The sequence below is a fragment of the Somniosus microcephalus genome, unplaced genomic scaffold, assembly GCF_052327205.1.
Source record: "Somniosus microcephalus isolate GS21.2 unplaced genomic scaffold, FLI_Smic_1.0 scaffold679, whole genome shotgun sequence".
Lineage (NCBI taxonomy): Eukaryota > Metazoa > Chordata > Chondrichthyes > Squaliformes > Somniosidae > Somniosus > Somniosus microcephalus.
Genome location: NW_028225866.1, coordinates 4,183 through 15,000, shown reverse-complemented (window position 1 = coordinate 15,000; position 10,818 = coordinate 4,183).

The window sequence follows — 10,818 nt, the reverse complement described above, 5'->3', positions numbered from 1 at the left end:
ACCCTCTCTCTCTGACTCGCCGTGTGCATGCCCGTCTTGTCACCAGCGACAGAAACGAGAGGAAACCCCGAAATAGCCTGAACACCAGCCTCTCTCTATACTGGGCCGGCCCGGGGACTCCCACTACGGACGCGAGTCACCAAATCGGTCGTACGGGCCCACTGAGCGCACAACACAGGGAATCTCGTTGCAAACACTGCGTGTGCATACGTTGCTCACAAAGCTCAATGGGGTCACAGGCCCTGACCCGCTCAGAGGCACCTGTGTGACAAGACAACAAATGGAACTCGCTGGAATGTTTCTGCTGTCTTGTCATTTTAGACGGACCCACTGAGCGCACAACACAGTGGAACTCTCTGACAAACACTGCTTGTGCGTTAGCCCCAGTAAACAACTCAGCGGGGGTCACAGGCCCTGACCCGTTCAGAGGCACCTGTGTGACAAGACAACAAATGAAACTCGCTGGAATGTTTCTGCTGTCTTGTCATTTTAGACGGACCCACTGAGCGCACAACACAGTGGAACTCTCTGACAAAACACTGCTTGTGCATTAGCCCCAGTAAACAACTCAGTGGGGTCACAGGCCCTGACCGGTTCAGAGGCACCTGTGTGACAAGACAACAAATGAAACTTTAAAGACGCTGGCATGTACATCTTGTTTCTGCTGTCTTGGACGGGCCCACTGAGCGCACAACACAGGGGAACTTGGTGCAAACACTGCGTGTGCATAAGCCACAAAACACAAGCTCAGTGGGGTCACAGGCCCTGACCGGTTCAGAGGCACCTGTGTGACAGACAGCAAATGAAACTTAGACGCTGGAATTATTTATATGTTTCTGCTGTCTGTCTACGATTTCAGATTCACACTTAGAGTTTTTTGTCATTAAGTCATAAAAGCCACAAAACCACTTTAATATGACTTTCCAATACTCTTTGAAAGGTCTCTATATTGATAAAATGAGCCTTTTAGCAAAGTAACACTTTTCGGGCATTTTCAAAGTGCTCCCGCTGAGTGAATTTTGTTCTGAAAATCGTGTTCCCGAAAATCTCCGGGCACCCCGCCAACCCCCCCTGCCAGAAATGACAAGTGTCAAATCAGCGGGTCAAACGGCCACCTCTATCCGACCAGGAGCACCCAAATCCCCGCAAATGGCACTTTTTTTTTTCTTCATCGGGACTTCCGACGAGGTTAATGATTTCCCAAACTGCAACTCATTAACTATGTCCTGAGACACTTGCCAGAAATGACACATGTCAATTTGGCGGTAGCAAATCACTTTCCCAGGCCGGGAAGCAACACCCGAGGCCCGCAAAAGGCGGCCGAATATTTTCTCATCGGACTTCCGCGTTTTGGTTAATCATGTCTCGAAATCGTTAAATGCACATGTCAATTCGGCGGGAGCAATTCACTTTCCCAAGCCGGAAAGCATCACCGGAGGCCCGCTTGAAGGGCCCTAATATTTTCTCATCGGACTTCCGCGTTTTGGTTAATCATGTCTCGAAATCGTTAAATGCACATGTCAATTCGGCGGGAGCAACTCACTTTCCCAGGCCGGGAAGCAACACCCGAGGCCCGCAAAAGGCGGCCGAATATTTTCTCATCGGACTTCCATATTTTGGGGGTTGGATTCTCTCCCGCATTCCAGCCCCCTGGCCACGGGTCGCTCATTCACTTTCAGCCCGGGCCTTGCCAATTTGGTTAATCAGTTAGCCATGCACCAGACTCGGCCTCGCCTTTTTCATTTATGGTTAATGATGTGCCCAGGCTGGGACTTAGTCTCTCCAGCAGCCAAAACTTTTCACTGGTTAATGAGGTGCCCAGCCCGGCACTTAGTCTCTCTCCCCAGCAAGCTTACTTGGTCGGCCGACATTTGGATCCATTTTCGGGGCTTAATCGGGTCGAATACGGTCCCTTACGCAAGGGGAGCCGAAGCCCCGGCCTCTGCCAGGCGTCAGGCTGCCGTTTTTTAAGCCCGACCAAAAACCCGAAAATTGGTTAAAAATGGAAATAAATTTCCACCCAAAAAGGGTTAAAAGTCGGTTGGACGGCAGCCCTGGTCGGTCTCTGCAGACCTGGAGGCCCTAGACAGTAATCTGGAAAACAGACAAAGTCTCGAGAAACCACCTCCTACCATTCTCCAGGTACCCCGCCAATCCCCCCTGCCAGAAATGACAAGTGTCAAATCAGCGGGACGGATTTGACTTTTGTGACCGACCGCTGGAACTTTTTTCGGCTACAGGCAGTCAAATTTTTCTCCTTCCGGACTTCCAGTACAACTTTGAACGGCCATATCTCCGCACTCCCGCGTCGGAGCCAAGCCGTTTTTACACCGTTAGACGCGGCTTCCCGTGCCCGTTCGAATGCCGCCCTGCTCGGCGGAAAAGGAGAATTTTTTTATTTTTCGGCCGATTTCGGGAAAAAAAATTCCCGCTCTGAACTCGGATTTTTCGGCTTTAATCGTTTCGTATACGGTCCCTTACGCAAGGGAGCCGAAGCCCCGGCCTCTGCCGGGCGTCAGGCTGCCGTTTTTAAGCCCGACCAAAAACCCGAAAATTGGTTAAAAATGGAAATAAATTTCCACCCAAAAAGGGTTAAAAGTCGGTTGGACGGCAGCCCGGGTCGGTCTCTGCAGACCTGGAGGCCCTAGACAGTAATCTGGAAAACAGACAAAGTCTCGAAAAACCACCTCCTACCATTCTCCAGGTACCCCGCCAATCCCCCCTGCCAGAAATGACAAGTGTCAAATCAGCGGGACGGATTTGACTTTTGTGACCGACCGCTGGAACTTTTTTCGGCTACAGGCAGTCAAATTTTTCTCCTTCCGGACTTCCAGTACAACTTTGAACGGCCATATCTCCGCACTCCCGCGTCGGAGCCAAGCCGTTTTTACACCGTTAGACGCGGCTTCCCGTGCCCGTTCGAATGCCACCCTGCTCGGCGGAAAAGGAGACATTTTTTTTTTTCCGGCCGTTTTCGGGAAAAAATTTTCCCGCTCTGAACTCCGATTTTACGCCTTTAATCGATTCGGAGACGGTCGCTTACGCAAGGGAGGCGAAGCCCGGGCCTCTGCCGGGCGTCAGCCTGCCGTATGTAAGCCCGTCCGAAGCATGAGTTCCCACTTTTGGTTATCCAGTTGTCAATTTTAAAATTTCAGTTAATCAGTTGCCTGCTTGGTTAATCATTTGTCGCTCTGACATTTGGTTAACCAGTTGTCGATGTTCGAAATTCAGTTAATGAGTTGCCTCTTTGAAATTTCAGTTAATGAGTTGGCCCTTTGGTTACTCATTTGTCCCTGTGTCTTTTGGTTAACCAGTTGTCGATGTTCGAAATTCAGTTAATGAGTTGCCTCCTTGGTTACTCATTTGTCGCTCTGGCTTTTGGTTAACCAGTTGTCGATGTTCAAAATTACAGTTAATGAGTTGCCTCTTTGAAATTTCAGTTAATGAGTTGGCCCTTTGGTTACTCATTTGTCCCTGTGTCTTTTGGTTATCCAGTTGTCGATGTTCGAAATTCAGTTAATGAGTTGCCTCCTTGGTTAATCATTTGTCGCTCTGACTCTTGGTTAACCAGTTGTCGATGTTCAAAATTTCAGTTAATGAGTTGCCTCTTTGAAATTTCAGTTAATGAGTTGGCCCTTTGGTTACTCATTTGTCCCTGTGTCTTTTGGTTAACCAGTTGTCGATGTTCAAAATTTCAGTTAATGAGCTGCTCTTATGTTCTATGATTTCCGACCTTGACAACTCATTAACCAGTGTTTCAAACAATGCACCAGGCCATTTGACGACCCCAACTCGGTTCCACAAGCGGGAAAGCAGCACCCCAAGGCCCGGTAAGGGGGCCGAATACATTCCCATCGTGAATTCCGTCCCAAATGTGAATGACAAGTTTTCAGTTAATCAGTTGCCTGCTTGGTTACTCATTTGTCGCTCTGACATTTGGTTAACCAGTTGTCGATGTTCAAATTTCAGTTAATGAGTAGCCTCTTTGAAATTTCAGTTAATGAGTTGGCCCTTTGGTTACTCATTTGTCCCTGTGTCTTTTGGTTACCCAGTTGTCGATGTTCGAAATTCAGTTAATGAGTTGCCTCCTTGGTTAATCATTTGTCGCTCTGGCTTTTGGTTAACCAGTTGTCGATGTTCAAAATTTCAGTTATTGAGTTGCCTCTTTGAAATTTCAGTTAATGAGTTGGCCCTTTGGTTACTCATTTGTCCCTGTGTCTTTTGGTTAACCAGTTGTCGATGTTCGAAATTCAGTTAATGAGTTGCCTCCTTGGTTAATCATTTGTCGCTCTGGCTTTTGGTTAACCAGTTGTCGATGTTCAAAATTTCAGTTAATGAGCTGCTCTTATGTTCTATGATTTCCTACCTTGACAACTCATTAACCAGTGTTTCAAACAATGCACCAGGCCATTTGACGACCCCAACTCGGTTCCACAAGCGGGAAAGCAGCACCCCAAGGCCCGGTAAGGGGGCCGAATACATTCCCATCGTGAATTCCGTCCCAAATGTGAATGACAAGTTTTCAGTTAATCAGTTGCCTGCTTGGTTACTCATTTGTCGCTCTGACATTTGGTTATCCAGTTGTCGATGTTCAAATTTCAGTTAATGAGTAGCCTCTTTGAAATTTCAGTTAATGAGTTGGCCCTTTGGTTACTCATTTGTCCCTGTGTCTTTTGGTTACCCAGTTGTCGATGTTCGAAATTCAGTTAATGAGTTGCCTCCTTGGTTAATCATTTGTCGCCCTGACTCTTGGTTAACCAGTTGTCGATGTTCGAAATTCAGTTACTGAGTTGCCTCCTTGGTTAATCATTTGTCGCTCTGACATTTGGTTATCCAGTTGTCGATGTTCGAAATTCAGTTAATGAGTTGCCTCCTTGGTTAATCATTTGTCGCTCTGGCTTTTGGTTAACCAGTTGTCGATGTTCAAAATTACAGTTAATGAGTTGCCTCTTTGAAATTTCAGTTAATGAGTTGGCCCTTTGGTTACTCATTTGTCCCTGTGTCTTTTGGTTAACCAGTTGTCGATGTTCGAAATTCAGTTAATGAGTTGCCTCCTTGGTTAATCATTTGTCGCTCTGGCTTTTGGTTAACCAGTTGTCGATGTTCAAAATTTCAGTTAATGAGCTGCTCTTATGTTCTATGATTTCCGACCTTGACAACTCATTAACCAGTGTTTCAAACAATGCACCAGGCCATTTGACGACCCCAACTCGGTTCCACAAGCGGGAAAGCAGCACCCCAAGGCCCGGTAAGGGGGCCGAATACATTCCCATCGTGAATTCCGTCCCAAATGTGAATGACAAGTTTTCAGTTAATCAGTTGCCTGCTTGGTTACTCATTTGTCGCTCTGACATTTGGTTAACCAGTTGTCGATGTTCAAAATTTCAGTTAATGAGTTGCCTCTTTGAAATTTCAGTTAATGAGTTGGCCCTTTGGTTACTCATTTGTCCCTGTGTCTTTTGGTTACCCAGTTGTCGATGTTCGAAATTCAGTTAATGAGTTGCCTCCTTGGTTAATCATTTGTCGCCCTGACTCTTGGTTAACCAGTTGTCGATGTTCGAAATTCAGTTAATGAGTTGCCTCCTTGGTTAATCATTTGTCGCTCTGACATTTGGTTAACCAGTTGTCGATGTTCGAAATTCAGTTAATGAGTTGCCTCCTTGGTTAATCATTTGTCGCTCTGGCTTTTGGTTAACCAGTTGTCGATGTTCAAAATTTCAGTTAATGAGTTGCCTCTTTGAAATTTCAGTTAATGAGTTGGCCCTTTGGTGACTCATTTGTCCCTGTGTCTTTTGGTTAACCAGTTGTCGATGTTCGAAATTCAGTTAATGAGTTGCCTCCTTGGTTAATCATTTGTCGCTCTGGCTTTTGGTTAACCAGTTGTCGATGTTCAAAATTTCAGTTAATGAGCTGCTCTTATGTTCTATGATTTCCTACCTTGACAACTCATTAACCAGTGTTTCAAACAATGCACCAGGCCATTTGACGACCCCAACTCGGTTCCACAAGCGGGAAAGCAGCACCCCAAGGCCCGGTAAGGGGGCCGAATACATTCCCATCGTGAATTCCGTCCCAAATGTGAAAGACAAGTTTTCAGTTAATCAGTTGCCTGCTTGGTTACTCATTTGTCGCTCTGACATTTGGTTAACCAGTTGTCGATGTTCAAATTTCAGTTAATGAGTAGCCTCTTTGAAATTTCAGTTAATGAGTTGGCCCTTTGGTTACTCATTTGTCCCTGTGTCTTTTGGTTACCCAGTTGTCGATGTTCGAAATTCAGTTAATGAGTTGCCTCCTTGGTTAATCATTTGTCGCTCTGGCTTTTGGTTAACCAGTTGTCGATGTTCAAAATTTCAGTTAATGAGTTGCCTCTTTGAAATTTCAGTTAATGAGTTGGCCCTTTGGTGACTCATTTGTCCCTGTGTCTTTTGGTTAACCAGTTGTCGATGTTCGAAATTCAGTTAATGAGTTGCCTCCTTGGTTAATCATTTGTCGCTCTGGCTTTTGGTTAACCAGTTGTCGATGTTCAAAATTTCAGTTAATGAGTTGCCTCTTTGAAATTTCAGTTAATGAGTTGGCCCTTTGGTTACTCATTTGTCCCTGTGTCTTTTGGTTAACCAGTTGTCGATGTTCGAAATTCAGTTAATGAGTTGCCTCCTTGGTTAATCATTTGTCGCTCTGACATTTGGTTAACCAGTTGTCGATGTTCGAAATTCAGTTAGTGAGTTGCCTCCTTGGTTAATCATTTGTCGCTCTGACATTTGGTTATCCAGTTGTCGATGTTCAAATTTCAGTTAATGAGTAGCCTCTTTGAAATTTCAGTTAATGAGTTGGCCCTTTGGTTACTCATTTGTCCCTGTGTCTTTTGGTTACCCAGTTGTCGATGTTCGAAATTCAGTTAATGAGTTGCCTCCTTGGTTAATCATTTGTCGCCCTGACTCTTGGTTAACCAGTTGTCGATGTTCGAAATTCAGTTACTGAGTTGCCTCCTTGGTTAATCATTTGTCGCTCTGACATTTGGTTATCCAGTTGTCGATGTTCGAAATTCAGTTAATGAGTTGCCTCCTTGGTTAATCATTTGTCGCTCTGGCTTTTGGTTAACCAGTTGTCGATGTTCAAAATTACAGTTAATGAGTTGCCTCTTTGAAATTTCAGTTAATGAGTTGGCCCTTTGGTTACTCATTTGTCCCTGTGTCTTTTGGTTAACCAGTTGTCGATGTTCGAAATTCAGTTAATGAGTTGCCTCCTTGGTTAATCATTTGTCGCTCTGGCTTTTGGTTAACCAGTTGTCGATGTTCAAAATTTCAGTTAATGAGCTGCTCTTATGTTCTATGATTTCCGACCTTGACAACTCATTAACCAGTGTTTCAAACAATGCACCAGGCCATTTGACGACCCCAACTCGGTTCCACAAGCGGGAAAGCAGCACCCCAAGGCCCGGTAAGGGGGCCGAATACATTCCCATCGTGAATTCCGTCCCAAATGTGAATGACAAGTTTTCAGTTAATCAGTTGCCTGCTTGGTTACTCATTTGTCGCTCTGACATTTGGTTAACCAGTTGTCGATGTTCAAAATTTCAGTTAATGAGTTGCCTCTTTGAAATTTCAGTTAATGAGTTGGCCCTTTGGTTACTCATTTGTCCCTGTGTCTTTTGGTTACCCAGTTGTCGATGTTCGAAATTCAGTTAATGAGTTGCCTCCTTGGTTAATCATTTGTCGCCCTGACTCTTGGTTAACCAGTTGTCGATGTTCGAAATTCAGTTAATGAGTTGCCTCCTTGGTTAATCATTTGTCGCTCTGACATTTGGTTAACCAGTTGTCGATGTTCGAAATTCAGTTAATGAGTTGCCTCCTTGGTTAATCATTTGTCGCTCTGGCTTTTGGTTAACCAGTTGTCGATGTTCAAAATTTCAGTTAATGAGTTGCCTCTTTGAAATTTCAGTTAATGAGTTGGCCCTTTGGTGACTCATTTGTCCCTGTGTCTTTTGGTTAACCAGTTGTCGATGTTCGAAATTCAGTTAATGAGTTGCCTCCTTGGTTAATCATTTGTCGCTCTGGCTTTTGGTTAACCAGTTGTCGATGTTCAAAATTTCAGTTAATGAGCTGCTCTTATGTTCTATGATTTCCTACCTTGACAACTCATTAACCAGTGTTTCAAACAATGCACCAGGCCATTTGACGACCCCAACTCGGTTCCACAAGCGGGAAAGCAGCACCCCAAGGCCCGGTAAGGGGGCCGAATACATTCCCATCGTGAATTCCGTCCCAAATGTGAAAGACAAGTTTTCAGTTAATCAGTTGCCTGCTTGGTTACTCATTTGTCGCTCTGACATTTGGTTAACCAGTTGTCGATGTTCAAATTTCAGTTAATGAGTAGCCTCTTTGAAATTTCAGTTAATGAGTTGGCCCTTTGGTTACTCATTTGTCCCTGTGTCTTTTGGTTACCCAGTTGTCGATGTTCGAAATTCAGTTAATGAGTTGCCTCCTTGGTTAATCATTTGTCGCTCTGGCTTTTGGTTAACCAGTTGTCGATGTTCAAAATTTCAGTTAATGAGTTGCCTCTTTGAAATTTCAGTTAATGAGTTGGCCCTTTGGTGACTCATTTGTCCCTGTGTCTTTTGGTTAACCAGTTGTCGATGTTCGAAATTCAGTTAATGAGTTGCCTCCTTGGTTAATCATTTGTCGCTCTGGCTTTTGGTTAACCAGTTGTCGATGTTCAAAATTTCAGTTAATGAGTTGCCTCTTTGAAATTTCAGTTAATGAGTTGGCCCTTTGGTTACTCATTTGTCCCTGTGTCTTTTGGTTAACCAGTTGTCGATGTTCGAAATTCAGTTAATGAGTTGCCTCCTTGGTTAATCATTTGTCGCTCTGACATTTGGTTAACCAGTTGTCGATGTTCGAAATTCAGTTAGTGAGTTGCCTCCTTGGTTAATCATTTGTCGCTCTGGCTTTTGGTTAACCAGTTGTCGATGTTCAAAATTTCAGTTAATGAGTTGCCTCTTTGAAATTTCAGTTAATGAGTTGGCCCTTTGGTTACTCATTTGTCCCTGTGTCTTTTGGTTAACCAGTTGTCGATGTTCGAAATTCAGTTACTGAGTTGCCTCCTTGGTTAATCATTTGTCGCTCTGGCTTTTGGTTAACCAGTTGTCGATGTTCAAAATTTCAGTTAATGAGCTGCTCTTATGTTCTATGATTTCCGACCTTGACAACTCATTAACCAGTGTTTCAAACAATGCACCAGGCCATTTGACGACCCCAACTCGGTTCCACAAGCGGGAAAGCAGCACCCCAAGGCCCGGTAAGGGGGCCGAATACATTCCCATCGTGAATTCCGTCCCAAATGTGAATGACAAGTTTTCAGTTAATCAGTTGCCTGCTTGGTTACTCATTTGTCGCTCTGACATTTGGTTATCCAGTTGTCGATGTTCAAAATTTCAGTTAATGAGTTGCCTCTTTGAAATTTCAGTTAATGAGTTGGCCCTTTGGTTACTCATTTGTCCCTGTGTCTTTTGGTTACCCAGTTGTCGATGTTCGAAATTCAGTTAATGAGTTGCCTCCTTGGTTAATCATTTGTCGCCCTGACTCTTGGTTAACCAGTTGTCGATGTTCGAAATTCAGTTATTGAGTTGCCTCCTTGGTTACTCATTTGTCGCTCTGACATTTGGTTAACCAGTTGTCGATGTTCGAAATTCAGTTAATGAGTTGCCTCCTTGGTTAATCATTTGTCGCTCTGACATTTGGTTAACCAGTTGTCGATGTTCGAAATTCAGTTAATGAGTTGCCTCCTTGGTTAATCATTTGTCGCTCTGGCTTTTGGTTATCCAGTTGTCGATGTTCAAAATTTCAGTTAATGAGTTGCCTCTTTGAAATTTCAGTTAATGAGTTGGCCCTTTGGTTACTCATTTGTCCCTGTGTCTTTTGGTTAACCAGTTGTCGATGTTCGAAATTCAGTTAATGAGTTGCCTCCTTGGTTAATCATTTGTCGCTCTGACTCTTGGTTAACCAGTTGTCGATGTTCGAAATTCAGTTAATGAGTTGCCTCCTTGGTTAATCATTTGTCGCTCTGGCTTTTGGTTAACCAGTTGTCGATGTTCAAAATTTCAGTTAATGAGCTGCTCTTATGTTCTATGATTTCCGACCTTGACAACTCATTAACCAGTGTTTCAAACAATGCACCAGGCCATTTGACGACCCCAACTCGGTTCCACAAGCGGGAAAGCAGCACCCCCAAGCCCCGGTAAGGCGGCCGAATACACTCCCATCCGGAATTCCGTCCCAAATGTGAATGACAAGTTTTCAGTTAATCATTTGCCACCTTGGTTCATCATTTGCCACTCTGACTTTTGGTTTCCCAGTTGTCAGTTTTCACATTTCAGTTACTGAGTTGACTTTGTCTTTCTCACTCTGTGTATCTCTATCTTCTCTCTGTCTCTCTCAGTGTATGCGAGTGTCTGTGTGTGTTCCACTGCCGCCCGGCCAACCGGGTCCAAAGGCCCGCCACGTTACACACGAAAAACCCCGGTCTCGCTTCGGAGCGACGGGCACCCGGCTTCTCGGTGTCGGACCGACTCCGTTCAGATACCGCTGGATGCCCCTTGCCCCTGGCTTGCTCTGGCAGCCGGCGCGTGCAGGCCGCCCCCTGCCCCGCCGTCTCAGTGGTCGGAAAGCGGTCTCCAGCCAACGGCTGTACCTCGGCCGCGGAAAGAGGCAGCTACACAAGCGAGGCACTGCTCTGTGCGGCCCCGCCACCCCGTTCAGCTGCCGTTGTCCCCGACCGGATCGGACTTTCCTTCCCGAAGTTATCCCCGATAAGCTGCCGCTG